Source organism: Anabrus simplex, chromosome 2, assembly GCF_040414725.1.
Source record: "Anabrus simplex isolate iqAnaSimp1 chromosome 2, ASM4041472v1, whole genome shotgun sequence".
NCBI classification, from domain to species: Eukaryota; Metazoa; Arthropoda; class Insecta; order Orthoptera; family Tettigoniidae; genus Anabrus; species Anabrus simplex.
In genome coordinates, this window is record NC_090266.1 from 323,386,097 (window position 1) to 323,401,644 (window position 15,548).

At 38.3% G+C, this 15,548-nt stretch overlaps 1 protein-coding gene across 3 annotated transcripts in view; it reads left to right on the forward strand.

Moving 5' to 3' along the window:
• The window catches only part of Ptp69D (Protein tyrosine phosphatase 69D), a 976,604-nt gene that overhangs the window by 392,852 nt on the left and 568,204 nt on the right, over positions 1 to 15,548 (forward strand). The gene's annotated exons all lie outside the window — the stretch shown is intronic.

Here is a 15,548-nt window from a genome sequence, read left to right on the forward strand (position 1 = left end):
GAATGCAGCACTGTACAAAGAGTATGACATAGTTAGGTTGTTCCTCCAGGTAGTGCAGCAGACGTGAAATTTTGGCATTCTTTGCCAAGTCATCCTTCGAGAAGCTCTGACATTCCTCTTCCACGTAAGGTTTGTTATTGCATTCTTGTTTAATGTGGATTACTATTATGGTTTGATGGCAATCCTATAAGCCTATAGAAACTCTTAAGCTTGTTGCTTGATAAATTCTTTGTGTGAAAAAGTCTGCAGCATTTCCCACTGATGCTACATATACAAACTCAATGAACCCCTTTTCTACTAGCTCTCTACATACATGATACATGATGTCAATATGTTTTGACCTTTCACTCACATCGTTTTTGCTCAGTTTTGATTGCTGCTGTATTGTCAGCAAAAACTTTACAAGGTGTATCCATAAACCTTTCCAGTCCTAGCTCTGATAGCAAATCTTTCATCCAAGTTACTTCTCGAGATACCTCTGCCATTGCCATGTATTCAGCATGCATGGTAGATCTAGCAATACAACTCGGTTTCTTACTATACCAAGATACTGCTCCCCCTGCCACTGTGGTTACATACCCATGCACTGATCTTCTTGACTCAGTATCTCCTCCCCAATCCGCATCACAGAACAATTTTTAAAACATAACATAAAATATAGCAAACTTCCGACTGCACTGCGATAGATGGTATAATCAAATTCCTGCTCATCATTTTCAGCTGCTGTATATCTGATTGGTAAAATAGTCTTACTCGGTTTACACTCACTCATAGAAAAATCAGCAAGTAATTTGTCTATGTATAGACTTTGACTCAACATAACCCTTCTTTTGTCTGTTCTATTTTTATTGACAATAAGTTTGTCGCTTTCCGTAGATCCTTAATCTCTAACTCATCTGCCAACCTTATTTTTACCATCTTAACAACCTCTTTGTCACCTATTACAATTATATCGTCAACATGAAAGCTAATGATACAAGTCTCCTTTACATACACACATGGTTCTCTGACACATCTCTTAAAATCTAGTCTTCTTATTATAGCATCAACATAAGCATTCGATTCTTTACTCGAATTCGGTAGTCCATAGATACTTTTCTTCAATTTACATACATAGTTTCGCACATCCTTTTCTACGATCAATTCTGGTTGTTCCATGTATACAGTACAACTGATTTCACTATTTAAGTAAGCACTGGTTACATCTAGATGTTCTACCGTGCAACCTTTACGTACTGCAATACCTATTAACAGTCTCATTGTTTTCCTCCTTATGACAGGACTAAATGTTTCATCATAACTAAGGTTCATCTGTCTCTTAAAACCTTGGGCAACCAACCTGGCCTTATATTTCTGAATGTTACCCTCACTGTCATATTTCAATGAAAACATCCAGTTAGAACTAATTACCTTGATTTTTCTAGTCTTTTTACAATTTCTCCAACATCCTCTTTTCTCATCTCATTGATCTCCACTTTCATGGCTTCCATCCAGTTATCGAACTCTTGGTGTGACATAGCTTCTTCTACTGTTCTCGGTTCTACTACACTCCCATGTCTAACTTCCATCACTGCCTTACAATCTGCACAAGTGTTTCCTTTCCTCTGTCTTATTGACCTTCTCAGATTTTTCCCTGGCTCTTGTATTGCTATAGACTCAACCTCTACTTGTTCCTCCCCGGTCAGTGACTCAACAGCCATTGTTTCCTCTCTGTCCTCCCCCGTGTCTAATTCAGTCCCTAATTTTATCTCTGGATCTTCAGTGCACAATATGTCAAAGTATGTTTTTTACTACCCTCTGCCTCTGGTACATTTATCTTTTCTATAATATCAATTCCAGGACTTTTCACCTTAAAGAGAAATATCTGCCCCCCCAAATACCACACTTCTCCTCACTATTACTCTTTTCCTTTCAAGACTCCATAATCTATATAGTGCCTGCCTCGTACCCTATCATAACGCATGACTCTGCTCTGGGATCTAACTTCCTGCTGTCTGCTCTCACAACCCACATCTGACATCCAAATACTTTCAATCTACCCATTTCTTCCTCATCCAACTTCCTATTGAACCACAGTTCATTCGGTATCTGAAAATTTATTACTGAGAATCTGCACTAATTTCTTAAATACACTGCAGTCATTACCACTTTTCCTCAGAATTCTTTTGTTAACCCAGACTGGATCAATAGACATCTAACAGTATCAAACATCGTTCTATTCTGCCTCTCTGCTTATCCATTTTGTTGTGGAGTGTACGGTACAGACCTCTTATGAGTAATACCCCATTTTTGCAATTGTGCTTGAAACCTGCTACATGTGTATTCTGTACCATTGTCAGATTGCATTACATTAATTCCTACACCATGTAACATTTCTACCTTTGACTGATACCTATGAAACACCTCCAACACTAATCCTTATTTTTCACACGCACAGCCAAATTGTATCTGGAGTATTCATCAATCATAGTTACAACATATTGAGCTTTCCCAAGTGATGGTGAACTAATTTTTCCAACTACATCAGTATGCACAACATCAAGTGGTTTTTCTCCCTTACGCTCACGATACTTAGGTACTCCCTTGTTCCTTAGTTTCCCCTGAATGCATACAGAACATGTATTAATATCGGTACTTCTTTTCAATTTTAACATAGGCAATTTAAACAAAGCTTCAGAATATACATGTCCATATCTCATGCCACAACCTAACCTGCCCAATACATTTAAATGCTACATTGTTATTATATTCTTGATCTATCATTTGGTCACAATCACTCACAGCTACAATATCATTTCTTCCCTCTATCTGTACTACATATACATCACTCCTCCTCTTTGCAATAAACAATGTTTCATCTCCATTCTTATCTACAACTGCTGCTTTCTCACCTGCAAATCCTACTTTGAAACCTTTGCTGGTTAACTTACCAACTGATATTAAATTTGCACCCAAGTTTGGTACATACAACACATCTGTAAATGTAATTGTCCATCCTGTTGACATTTTTACTTTCACCTTACCTATACCTCTAATATACAGCTTACTGTTATCTCCTATTTCTACATTCCCAGTCACATTTGTTGACTAGTCTATAAACATCTCCTCTGTTGGACACATATGATGTGATGCACATGAATCGAACAGCCAATCTCTAATTTTCTCAGTTCATACAGAAACTATCATGCTCATTGCTTTATCTACTACATGTATAATTTCCGAGCTTACCACTTCTCCACTCGCATTCACTGATTTACTCTCCTATGATGATTTGTTACTCTTTATTGTTTGACATACTTTAGAATAATATCCCAACTTACCGCAATTGAAACACTTTACCACATCTTTAGCAAATATGCTTTTTTCCTCGTCCCACGTCTTCTTTCTTGATGTATCGCTTCTGTTGAACAACCATGGCTTGAGCTTCATCCTCCTCACGTTTTCCAGTGTCATAAGCCTTTCCTCCATTTTTTCTGAAGTTCCCTTCTGCTTTCCTCAGTGAGTAATCTCGCCTTCACCTTCGAGATTGTCAGTTTTGCCAAATCATCTTCCAAGGAAGGTATACAACCTGCATATTCCTCTATAAGATTTCCTATGATTATTCATGCATTTTGTTGATCTGTGAAATCGTATCCGCCTGTACTCGTTCTCCTCCACAGTTGATTTATTTTTGCGAAGAATTCTTGAACACTCATGTCCTTGGGCTTCACAAACTGAGTTAACTGTTTCAAGGTCATAGCACTATTCACTAGCCCTCCGTCATTACACAACTCGTCCAGTTTCTCCCATGCCTTTTTTGCTGATTCAATACCTGCAATGTCTTTTTCAAAATTTTCTCCTACATATTTGAAAATAACCGCTAACGCGATCACATTTTTTCGCGCTTGTCGTCTCTTTTCTATCTGAGGCAATTGACAACCTGGCGTATCCTCATACCCTATTACTGATTCCCACACATCTTTCAACAACAGCTCGTTTCACCTTCAGTGTCCAGGAAAAATAGTTCTCAACTTCCTATTCAGTGTTTCTTCCCCGGTCCACAAGGTCACCATTTTTCCGTCAATAATGTCACAACTTGCTTCGTCCATTAATTCTCGATACTCCATTTCAACTTATATTGTCCGGAATGTACTGCGGCGCTCTGGAGCTCTGGGCCCATAACCTGTTGATATATCTTCATTTCTGCTCATAACACCAGTTTAGGTAAGCAAATTATACGATAAAAACACTGGCTTCGTCACTCACATCCTTTTATTACAAGCTGTTGTCCACAACTGCCAATCACACACACCAAGCAGTTCAAAGAATAAAGCCAACCAAGATAAACCACTCGACTCAATTTACCTGAGTTACCAACACATAACTTTAATGTTGTTTTCTTATAACTAATACAAGAAATATATACACGGCATTTTCTTTTTTATTTTCATGAGAAAATCACAACATTCTAACAGTTACAAAAAACTTGATACTAACAGCTAGAGAGTCTGTTTTGTGCTTTTTTAAATGTAAATATAAATTATAAAAGTGCACAAGATCCATTGCTGCAAAGTTTAATAGAAGGAAGAAATATTGATGCTTCGTTAGTCAATCCCAAAATAGTAGGAATAGGTCATCTAGTTAAATTTATCACTTGTAGTCAAATTCAGAAAAGGTTCCTGTGTGTATGAATATTTTAATATCACTCTTACAAGTTAGTGTGGAGCATGTGAAAGCCGTAGTGAAAGCTCTTTACAAAGGACCAGTGTTTGTACTGTAGATGATAAACAGGGCAAATATTAAAATCGCCTCCACCCCCACAAAATACAATCAATGGGGTTATGTCAAAGTTCATTGGGATTTATTTCCTTCAAAACAATCATAGTATGCTGCTAACAAATCTAAGAGGAGGTACTTCGGTGACCCAACTTTGACTTTGTCAGAGCTGATATAACATCTATATCATCTGATGGCCAAGCAATCATCAATTTTTCATTATGAGACAAAGTCTCTCAGTTCATTGGCACTGCCAGTGGCTCCAGGTAGCCTACGCAGTGGCCTCCATGGTATGCACTAGCCATGCATCTTGGTGGGTGTGCTAGGTACCAACTGATAAGCGCAATTTAGCACATGGGGGCAAAACTCTGGCAACCAAGAATGTGTTAGCTGGAAAATTTATATTGGTATTTGTCAGAGCTGTACTAGAGTTTATAGAATTAATTTTTCCAAGAAACTAATGCATTGTTACAGATGAAATACAAAACCTATCACAAGTTTTACAGAGAGAACAGTCCATATGTTTTTCTGGCTCCCAGAACTGACATTTGTGACTTACAAGTGATAAACATAATTTTTGATCCATATTGATGATAATTGATCGAAATAAATTAATAAATTAATTTCCTGGTTTTATTTCAACCAATTTGTGACTTATGTCGGAAGTTGGAACTTGCTGTAAAATAAAACCCAAATTATAAAGTTCGCAGGACTCAGATGGATTTTCATCTAAGGAAAGTGAAGCACTACAGTACCATAAAACCCTACCTCATCCAATCAGTGTAAAGCAAGAAAACTGTGACACACTTATTGCTGCCATATGATAGTACCAGCAAATTTTATTGCTTTGTGGAAAGTGAAGGAACGAAAGACGCCAACTCAGTGTGTTCCTTTCTCTACAGCTTCCTGACTGAAATACTACATGAAATGTCACAAGTGAAACACATCATTCTGTTCTCAGACTGTTACAGTGGCCAAAACAAGAACATTGCTATTCTCAGATTTTGTGTATGATTCAGTTCCGTTCATTGCATGACCAACAAACATTTTTATCCTGTACATAGAGATTCATACAACCAATGCGATAGAAATTTTGAGATCTGTGGCAATGCCTATGGCCGGCAAAGAGAGATTTAATTTTATACATTCTCGAAGCACAAGGATAGTTGGCAGAAGAGATAATACGTGGAATCCTACCACCTGCACAATATGTTCATCCTGTTTCTAATAAGTGGATTTTGAAGGACAGTCATCTTCTGCGATGGCCAATTTTTGTACGGTTGAGTGTACATTATATGGAGTATGTTATGTGGGTAATGATTTGCGTTTTGCAAGTTCTTGGCTTGTAGGTTGGTCAGAGTTGGTATATTTCCTATGCAATCAATTTGGGAGAGTTGAGTCATCCATATAGTAATCTCCCTGCTCTTACATGTTTTTCTCTTTAAAGCTGTGTACTTACTTGGCAAAACACAAAATGGATAATTTGTAACTATAATAATATAATATAATATAATATAATATAATATAATATAATATAATATAATATAATATAATATAATATAATATAATATAATATAATGTAATTGGGTGCCACCCATAAAAGATTTACAGGAATAATTGATTCTATAGAGCTTGAAAGAACTCCTTCTCCCAAGGCAATGGTCATCAGGCTGATGAGGCTCCAAACTTTCTTCATTACGAAGGTAGTTTGAAAAGTCCGTGCAAAGTCCGAAAGATGGCACCACCGGTGCGTATCGAGGTCATGTTTAGTTAGTAGCGTCTCTTGAATGAATGCACACCAAGTTTCAGCCATATTGGTCTATTTCTTTGTGTTTGACATTCGTATGAATCAAGGAAGTCGAGTGATTTTCAAGAAATGGACAAAAAAGAATTTTGTGTGGTGATTAAAGATTACTTTATGAAAGGCAAAATACCTCAGGAGACTAAAGGGAAGCTTGATAAACATTATGGTGACTCTGCACCTTCGATTTAATTTAATTTAATTTCGTGTGGCTATTTCTAGCCGAGTGCAGCCCTTGTAAGGCAGACCCTCTGATGAGGGTGGGCGGCATCTGCCATGTGTAGGTAACTGCGTGTTATTGTGGTGGAGGATAGTGTTATGTGTGGTGTGTGAGTTGCAGGGATGTTGGGAACAGCACAAACACCCAGCCCCCGAGCCATTGGAATTAACCAATGAAGGTTAAAATCCCCGACCTGGCCGGGAATCGAACCCGGGACCCTCTGAACCGAAGGCCAGTACGCTGACCATTCAGCCAACGAGTCGGACTGCACCTTCGATTAGAACAGTTTATAAGTAGTTTCAAGTTTTTCGGACTGGCCATATGGGCACAAGTGACGCTGAACGTTCTGGACGCCCTGTGGAGGTTACGAATCCAGAAATTATTGATCGAATCCATGATACGGTGATGGATGACAGAAGAGTTAAGGTGCGTGAGATTGCTGGCACTGTGGGCATCTCGACTGAACGGGTACATAATATTTTGCATAAACATTTGGACATGAGAAAGCTATCCGTAAGATGGGTGCTGTGATTGCTCACGCTTGACCAAAAACGGAATCGTGTGAAGTGTTGCAAGGATGGTTTGCAGCTGTTGCAGAAGAATCCGGAGGACTTTAAGCATCGTTTCGTCACTGTGGATGAAACATGGATACATTACTATACTCCTGAGACCAAAGAACAATCTAAACAATCGGTTACCAAGGGGTTTTTTCTTTCTTCAAAATGGCACCCGGTAATGACGACGTCGTGTTTTATTCTCCGAGTAAATTAACCGTAAAATGTGATGAAAAGTGCGGAAAATGTCGAAAATTAGTGAAAAATGGAATGTTGTGTGATTCATGTGATCGATGGTGGCATTATAAGTGCGGAAATTGCCCTAGAGACGTAAAAACTAATGAAAATGTTGACTGGATTTGTGAGCAGTGTGTTCGGAATGTTGTTGTTGGGGACGGCGTTGACGAAGCACCGAAAACAGTCGATGAGGAATATAAAAGTGCATTAGAAATTATAAACATTCTAAAAAAGGACAATGAGACTCTTAAAGTTGAAAATCAAGAATTAAAAGAAAGACTGCGATCGCTAGAATTTGGGACTGACCATTCTTCGAGTGATATACCGCTACAAGTAACAAACTCGAGCACGTGGTGTCAAGTAGTTCGTGGATGGCCGGCTAAGAAGAAATCTACAACTGAATTTCCGGAAATAAACATTAGAAATAGGTTTTCTGCCCTAAATAATCTAATCATGGAAGAAAGTGATCGCGCGCGTGAAACCAAATCATCGCGATCCGTTGCCATGCCGAGTTTAAAATTTAGGCCTAGAATTCAGATTCAAGACCCAGTTAGGCCTAAATCAGCGAAGGTAGCTGTGTTTGGTGATAGCCAAGGAAGGGGAATTGCGGGAGTTATTAACGACGAGAATATAGCAGCAACCGGAGAAATATATCCAGGAGCTTCTATCAGCAGTGTTGTGGAAAACGTAGAAGCAGCAACTAGGAACTTCGGGAGCGGCGATGCAGTGCTTATCATCGGTGGGACGAACGACGTAGCTCGCGACGACGCCAAGAATGTAAGATCACAACTTAAACATACACTAGGGAAGCTGACCCACACTAACGTTTTAGTAGTGAACGTGCCCCACAGGCATGATTTGAGTAGAGACTCGTGTGTGAACATTGAAGTGGACAAGGTCAATACAGATATTGTTAAAATTTGTAAACATTTTCGGAATACTCAGGTTATTGAATGCAGCAGTTTTGAGAGATACTGTTATACAAAACATGGCCTCCATCTAAACAATTCAGGTAAACGAAAGATAGCAAATATTGTTCTAGATTTTATTAATCTTAAGATATGTACTGTAAAACAGGCAACTCCCTTGAGTTATAATACTGACCAGGAAAACTAGTAGAAAGAGCCAGCTGTACTTCAAGCTGGCTCAGTCAACTAGAAAAAGAAACTCAGGATAGTAAGGAATTTCAAGTTACCCAATTGCAACAGTCAAGTTTTAGGGAGGAAGGGGGTCTGAGATTGCTCTTGGTAAACTGTCAAAGTGTAGTAAATAAACAATTAAAATTCGGTACATTGATGGAATCTTATGAGACTGATGTGGTGATAGGAGTGGAATCGTGGTTGAAAGAAGGGGTGGGTAATAGAGAAGTATTTCCAGAAGGGTACACAGTCTATCGTAGAGACCGAGGAGATAAAAAGGGAGGGGGGGTGTTTATTCTGGTGAAGGAAAATTACTGTTCACATGAATGGTTTACCGATGAAAGGGATGAAATATTAGGGATAAAATTAGTTTGTGATAATATGAAGGAGGTGGGAATTATAGGAACATACAGGCCTGGAAGAGAGGAAAGAGATGTGGAAATATTTGAGAAAATAATAGATTATACTCATAAAAACAATAATAATGATATGGTAATAATTGGGGGAGATCTAAATTTGCCTGAAGTTGAATGGAATGGAGCTGCAAGTGAAGCCCATGAACAGAAACTGGCAAATAAGTTAATTTGGGAGGGAGGATTTACACAAGTAGTACAAGAACCGACTCGTCTCAATAACTTACTAGATGAATTCTTGGTTAAACCATGGGAAATTGTTGATAAAACTGAGGTAATTGAAGGAATAGGAGACCATAAGGCTGTAATAATGGATGTAGGACTCGTACCAAAAAGGCTTAATAAGAGGGTTACACAAGACAAGAAATTGTACAGAAATACTAAAGTTGATGAATTTGGGACTTACCTTAAATCACAATTCAGTTGTTGGATAAGTGAAGGGAGTAACGTGGATACACTTTGGGCTAAATTTAAAGGAATTATTTGGGAAGGAGAGAAGAGATTTGTACCTGTTAAGAAGGGTAAAATGACCTCAGACCCTGTTTATTATACAAGGGAAATAAGAAAATTAAAAAGAAAATGTAGAATAGTAAACAGGAAAATCAAAGAGGGTAGGGAGAATAGAGAAACTAGAAAACAGCTAATGAGGGAACTGAATAGAGTGAAAAAGGAAGCAAAAGAGAATTATATGAATGGCATACTTCAAGAGGGTAATGACCACAAAGGGAAATGGAAAAAGCTGTATTCATATATCAGGAATCAAAAAGGAAAAGGAGTCCTAATTCCTACAATGGTGGGAGAAGGGGGTGAACACTATTTAACAGATACTGAGAAAGCAAACCTATTTAGTAGGGAATTTAGAGATTCAGTAGATGATTGTCAAGAGTTGGAAACTGAAACAGAAGATAGAGAGGGAGAGAGACAGAGGGAAACAAGAAGCTTCTCATTCACAAACGAAGATATTTTCAGAGAAATCCAACTGCTTCAGCAAGGAAAAGCTGCAGGAAGTGATCAAATTACTGGGGAGGTATTAAAGACAATGGGGTGGTACATAGTGCCTTATTTAAAATTTCTCTTTGACTATGTCATAAATAATAGTGTAATACCAAAGGAATGGAAGGAATCTATAATAATACCAATTTATAAAGGAAAGGGTGATAAAAGGAAACCAGAGAACTACAGACCAATCAGCCTGACCAGTATAGTTTGTAAAATTCTGGAGAGTTTAATATCGAAGTACATCAGAGGGATATGTGATGATAAAAATTGGTTCATGAGGAGCCAGTATGGATTTAGAAAGAAATTTTCTTGTGAGGCACAACTGGTGGGATTTCAGCAGGACATATCAGATCAGTTGGATTCAGGAGGTCAGTTAGATTGCATAGCCATAGATCTTTCCAAAGCCTTTGATAGAGTGGAACATGGAATATTATTAAAGAAATTGGAGGGAATAGGATTGGACGTAAGGGTTACACGTTGGATAAAAGCATTTCTAAATTCAAGGGTTCAGAAAGTCAAAGTAGGAAATAATGTATCGCAGGAAGAGAAAGTTTGTAAGGGAATTGCACAGGGTAGTATAATCGGTCCGTTACTTTTCTTAATATACGCAAATGATTTAGGGAACAATATAACATCAAAAATAAGATTGTATGCAGATGACATAATTGTTTATAGAGAAATAAACAACATTGAGGATTGTTCAGAATTACAAAGGGACCTTGAAAGTATCCAACAATGGGTTGAAGAAAATAATATGAAGGTTAATGGAGGCAAATCAACTGTTACAACTTTTACAAACAGGAGCTTTAAAACTGAATTTGAATATACTTTGGATGAGGTAGTTATCCCAAAAGATGGCAAGTGCAAATACTTAGGTGTGAGATTTGAAAGTAATTTGCACTGGAAGGGTCATATTGATGACATTGTTGGGAAAGCATACAGATCATTACATGTCATAATGAGGCTACTTAAAGGATGCAACAAAGAATTAAAAGAAAAAAGTTACATGAGTATGGTTCGTCCATTATTGGAATATGCAAAGAGTGTTTGGGATCCTCACCAAGAATACCTAATAAAAGAAATAGATAGTGTGCAGAGGAAAGCAGCAAGATTTGTAACAGGGGATTTCAGGAGAAAGAGTAGTGTATCAGAAATGTTGAAGGAACTTGGGTGGGAAACTTAAAGTAAGAGAAGGGAGAAAACTAGACTTACAGGATTATATAGAGCCTATACAGGAGAAGAAGCATGGGGAGATATCCGTGAGAGGCTTCAGTTGGAAAATAATTATATCGGCAGGACTGACCACAAATATAAAATTAGAAGGAATTTTAGCAGAAGCGATTGGGGTAAATTTTCATTCATTGGGAAGGGTGTGAAGGAGTGGAACAGTTTACCAGGGGTAGTGTTTGATCCTTTTCCAAAATCTGTACAGATATTCAAGAAGAGAATAAACAGCAACAGAGAAAATAAATGAAGTGTTAGAGGGCATTCGACCGGTGCAGGTTATTGTAAATAAAATAAAAAAAATGTGTGTGAATAAATTAATTCCATCCCCTGGTCTAAGGAGTTTGGACAGCCAAAGTAGGGGACTGCCTGTAGGGGTGAAGTACAGTGGGGACTTCGAGGGCCCTGGGACCGCTACGGTAGCTGTGAAGGCCCTTCAGGAACTCTGAAAAGTGGTGGCAAAAGGGGCTCTGGTTAAGACGCAGCAGGTCGTTATGCTACTTAGGATCCAGAACGGGTAAAAAAAAAAAATAGTAAATAAATAAATGCAATGTAAATATTAATGTTATACCAGTTTTATAGTATCATTTGAAGCAATTCCACATACTGTATATCAGTTGACTATATTTGTAAGTAGTACAGGAGATATTATAATTAGAATTTTGTAAACAATATAAATTTATTAAGGATGAGCTGTGTGTTTAATAGAAAACATTGTTAGCGTAAATTGTATAATATTGTATTATAGGAAAAATTTTCTTCTTGTTAATTTAATATTTAGTGCTTGACAATAATGTATTTTAGTGTACCATTTGCCACCGAGGTAGACACCTCATTTGCAAATAAAGAGATTTTGATTTGATTTGAAATCTGCACCAAAAAAGGCGAAGACCATTCCTTCGGCCGGAAAGCTTATGGCGACTGTCTTTTGGGATTCGCAAGGGATAATCCTCGTCGACTATCTGGAAAAGGGTAAAACTACTACAGGGGCATATTGTTCATCGTTATTGGACCGTTTGAAAACTGAGCTGCAAAAAAAAAAAAAAAAAAAGCAATTGGCCCACAAGAAAGTCCTTTTCCATCACGACAACGCACCAGCACACACCTCAGCAGTTGTGGTCGCAGAATTAATGGAAATAGCATTCCAACCCGTTTCACATCCCCCCCCATTTTCCAGACTTGGCTCCCTCGGACTACTTTTTGTTCTCCAATTTGAAGAAATGGCTGGCGGGACAAAGATTTTATTCAAACGAGGGGGTGATTGCAAACACTAATGGATATTTTGCAGACTTGGACAAATCCTATTATTCGGAAGGGATCAACAAACTAGAACATCGCTGGATAAAGTGTATAAGCCTAAAAGGAGACTGTCGAAAAATAAAAAAGGTTTACCCCAAACACGTAAGTAGTTTTTATTTTTGCACAGACTTTTGAAACACCCCTCGTACCTTACCTGCTACTGTTTAACTCTGAAAATAAATTTGGTTAGCATGCCAGGTTTTTCCTTACTCCACCAATAAAAGATAAAAGATTCTCGCCACCATCCAACACAAAAACAAGGCATTCTCTCGACACTCGCCAAGAGGGCAAGACGAATTTGTGAGCCATCAAATATCCAGTTGGACATAGACATGCTCAAAGTCACGTTCAAAGGTAATGGTTACAGTGATATGCAGATTCATAGAGCCCTGCATCCCAGAGAAATGACCAAGCAAAGCTCACAGAAAGAAGAAGTGTAGGGAACTACCTACTTGCCTAACATTCACAACACCACAGATCGAATTGCCAAGGTCCTCTGCAAACATAATATAAAAACCGTGTTTGGCTCTGCCACTAAAATTGCTCACAGTCTGAGTAAAACCAAGGACAAATTATCCCCACTTTTACATCGTGGGGTATACGGAATTCCCTCTACTTGCTGTAAGGTATACATCGACCAAACATGCCAGTCCATTGGTACCCGTATCAAGGAACATGAACGTAATATTCATTTCGACCAGCCAGACAAATTGGCAATAGCTGAGCATGCTCTATCGTCGGGTCATGATGTCATGTTCCAAGATGCTCGAGCTCTTACCCACACTAGACACTACAGGTCCAGGATTATAGAGGAAGCTGTGGAAATACGTAGAAATCCTAACAATTTCATCAGGGACACTGGCTATCAATTAAGTAATACCTGGTTGTCAGCCATTAAGGATTTACGTAGGTAGTTCCCTTCCCTGTCCCTTCACTGTTGTTATTTCGTCTCGGTGTTTTCCAAATTCGTACGTTCTTCACCGCCAGATGTTTCATTCCAGGCTTGTGTCGTCATACACCTGTCAACGTCATATGTTACGTACACATGTTATGTGACCCTCTTAGACTGATTTTGATGGTTCGGTCAGCTTCCACATTGAATGCTAGTGCCGTGCTACGTCCGGGAAGCCATCTGGTCACAAATGAATGTACCATTTCTACTTCTATTATAACGTCTAAGTTTCAAAAGTTCATTGTTTAAGAAGTCTCTCTCGTGGACAGTAGAGATTTTCTTCTGATGACTCAGAGCACATTTCTCTGCGAAACGTAAAGAATTTCACCTTATTTTCTTGACACAGCATAAGCCCAATAGCCTATACAGTATCATCTCTATAAGTACGGGCCGTGAGAACATCAATGGCAACATTCACCATAAGTTTCGCTACAAGAATTTACTTCCGAAATGAAATAAAACAAAACAAAACCAACACTAACAATAATCATCACGTGATGAGACCAACTTTTTTTGCCACTTACAAAGAAAAATATTTACAATCTGCAAACATACATAGTTCTCAGGCCACGCTTTAGATTGATGATTTCATATGGGTAAGACGACTGTCCATTCTTACATTCTTAACCTCATTTACATGAACAAAATAGCATCATGTCCATGGAATCAAATTCTCACGGGTTGTAACTGTACGAGAAAATCAAACCCAGTCATTTCACTATACTCTGTTAATCATACTACACAACTTCACAGTGTAAAATGGCTACTGTGGAATAAATGAACAACAGATTCCATTTTCAGAGGGTAGAGAAGGGTCCACCTATTCAACACCATTAGCTTGTGTAGTGTCCTATGTAATTGGAACTAGTTTCGACCCCACATACATTGGGTCATCTTCAGCCGTGATCCAATTGGGAAACATTTGCTCACATATAACCACTAATAAAGAAAACAACCTGGTATGTCTCAATTTAAAAGCCATATTTAAAACATTGATGAAGTCTGACAACACATTCAAAATTGAAACCAATGTTTTAAATTTGGACTAAACTTTGCCACAGAGCTAGTTGCAAATAGATGATCTTTGATGCACTTACTTCATTTGCAGAAGCCTGCACCCAGATTGTGCTGAGGCAGTAAGTCCGTGTGAGAGAGAGAGAGAGAGAGAGATATATGTAAAGTACATAGAGTTAAAAACAACAGCAGGGAACAAAAATAACTTTGAATTTAAATTAAATAAAAAGACACAGCATGATTGAGGCAAGAACCTGCACACCATCTATTTCAGACCAAACACCTTGATAACTTGATATGCTGGCTTACACAACTGCTTATAACTGGTGTATGAAAGTGTTAACATTAAAATCTCAAGATTTTTTATGCCCACATAGGTACCTACATACATTAAGGGCCGCTTCACACTAGGCAACAGGAATCGGCGACCAGGATCGGCTACAGAGTAGCTCAGGTGAATTCTGTGTTGCCGTGCGGTAGCCGGCCACGCTACTCAGCTGCCTTCCCCGGCCTAGTGCCAGATTTTATAACAAATTCTCAGGCAGAGGAGTGTCTCTTACTGCTCTTATTATTGTCGAAAAGAAAGAAGGAAAGCTTCGCTGGTTTCATTCACAATCTATGATGAAAGATCGTTTCGAAAAGGGACTTTTCTATAAACTATCTCATGATTTATGTGATAATGACACCAAGTTTTTTATAGTTACCGGTACTTCACTTTTCTCTGTAGACTACTGAGAAGACGGTACTGTAGTTGTTCGTACAGCCTCATTTTGAAAATTATTGGTTGATTCCCTTCAACCTTCATTTTAAAAGTAATATCAAGAACGTTCGCTACACGATGCCTTAAATATTGTTCTCTCCACAACTTAATTAATAATAAAAAATATCCTGCCTCTCCTTGTATTGGCAAAATCTTCTCCGTTATCTTTCTATTCTGCCTG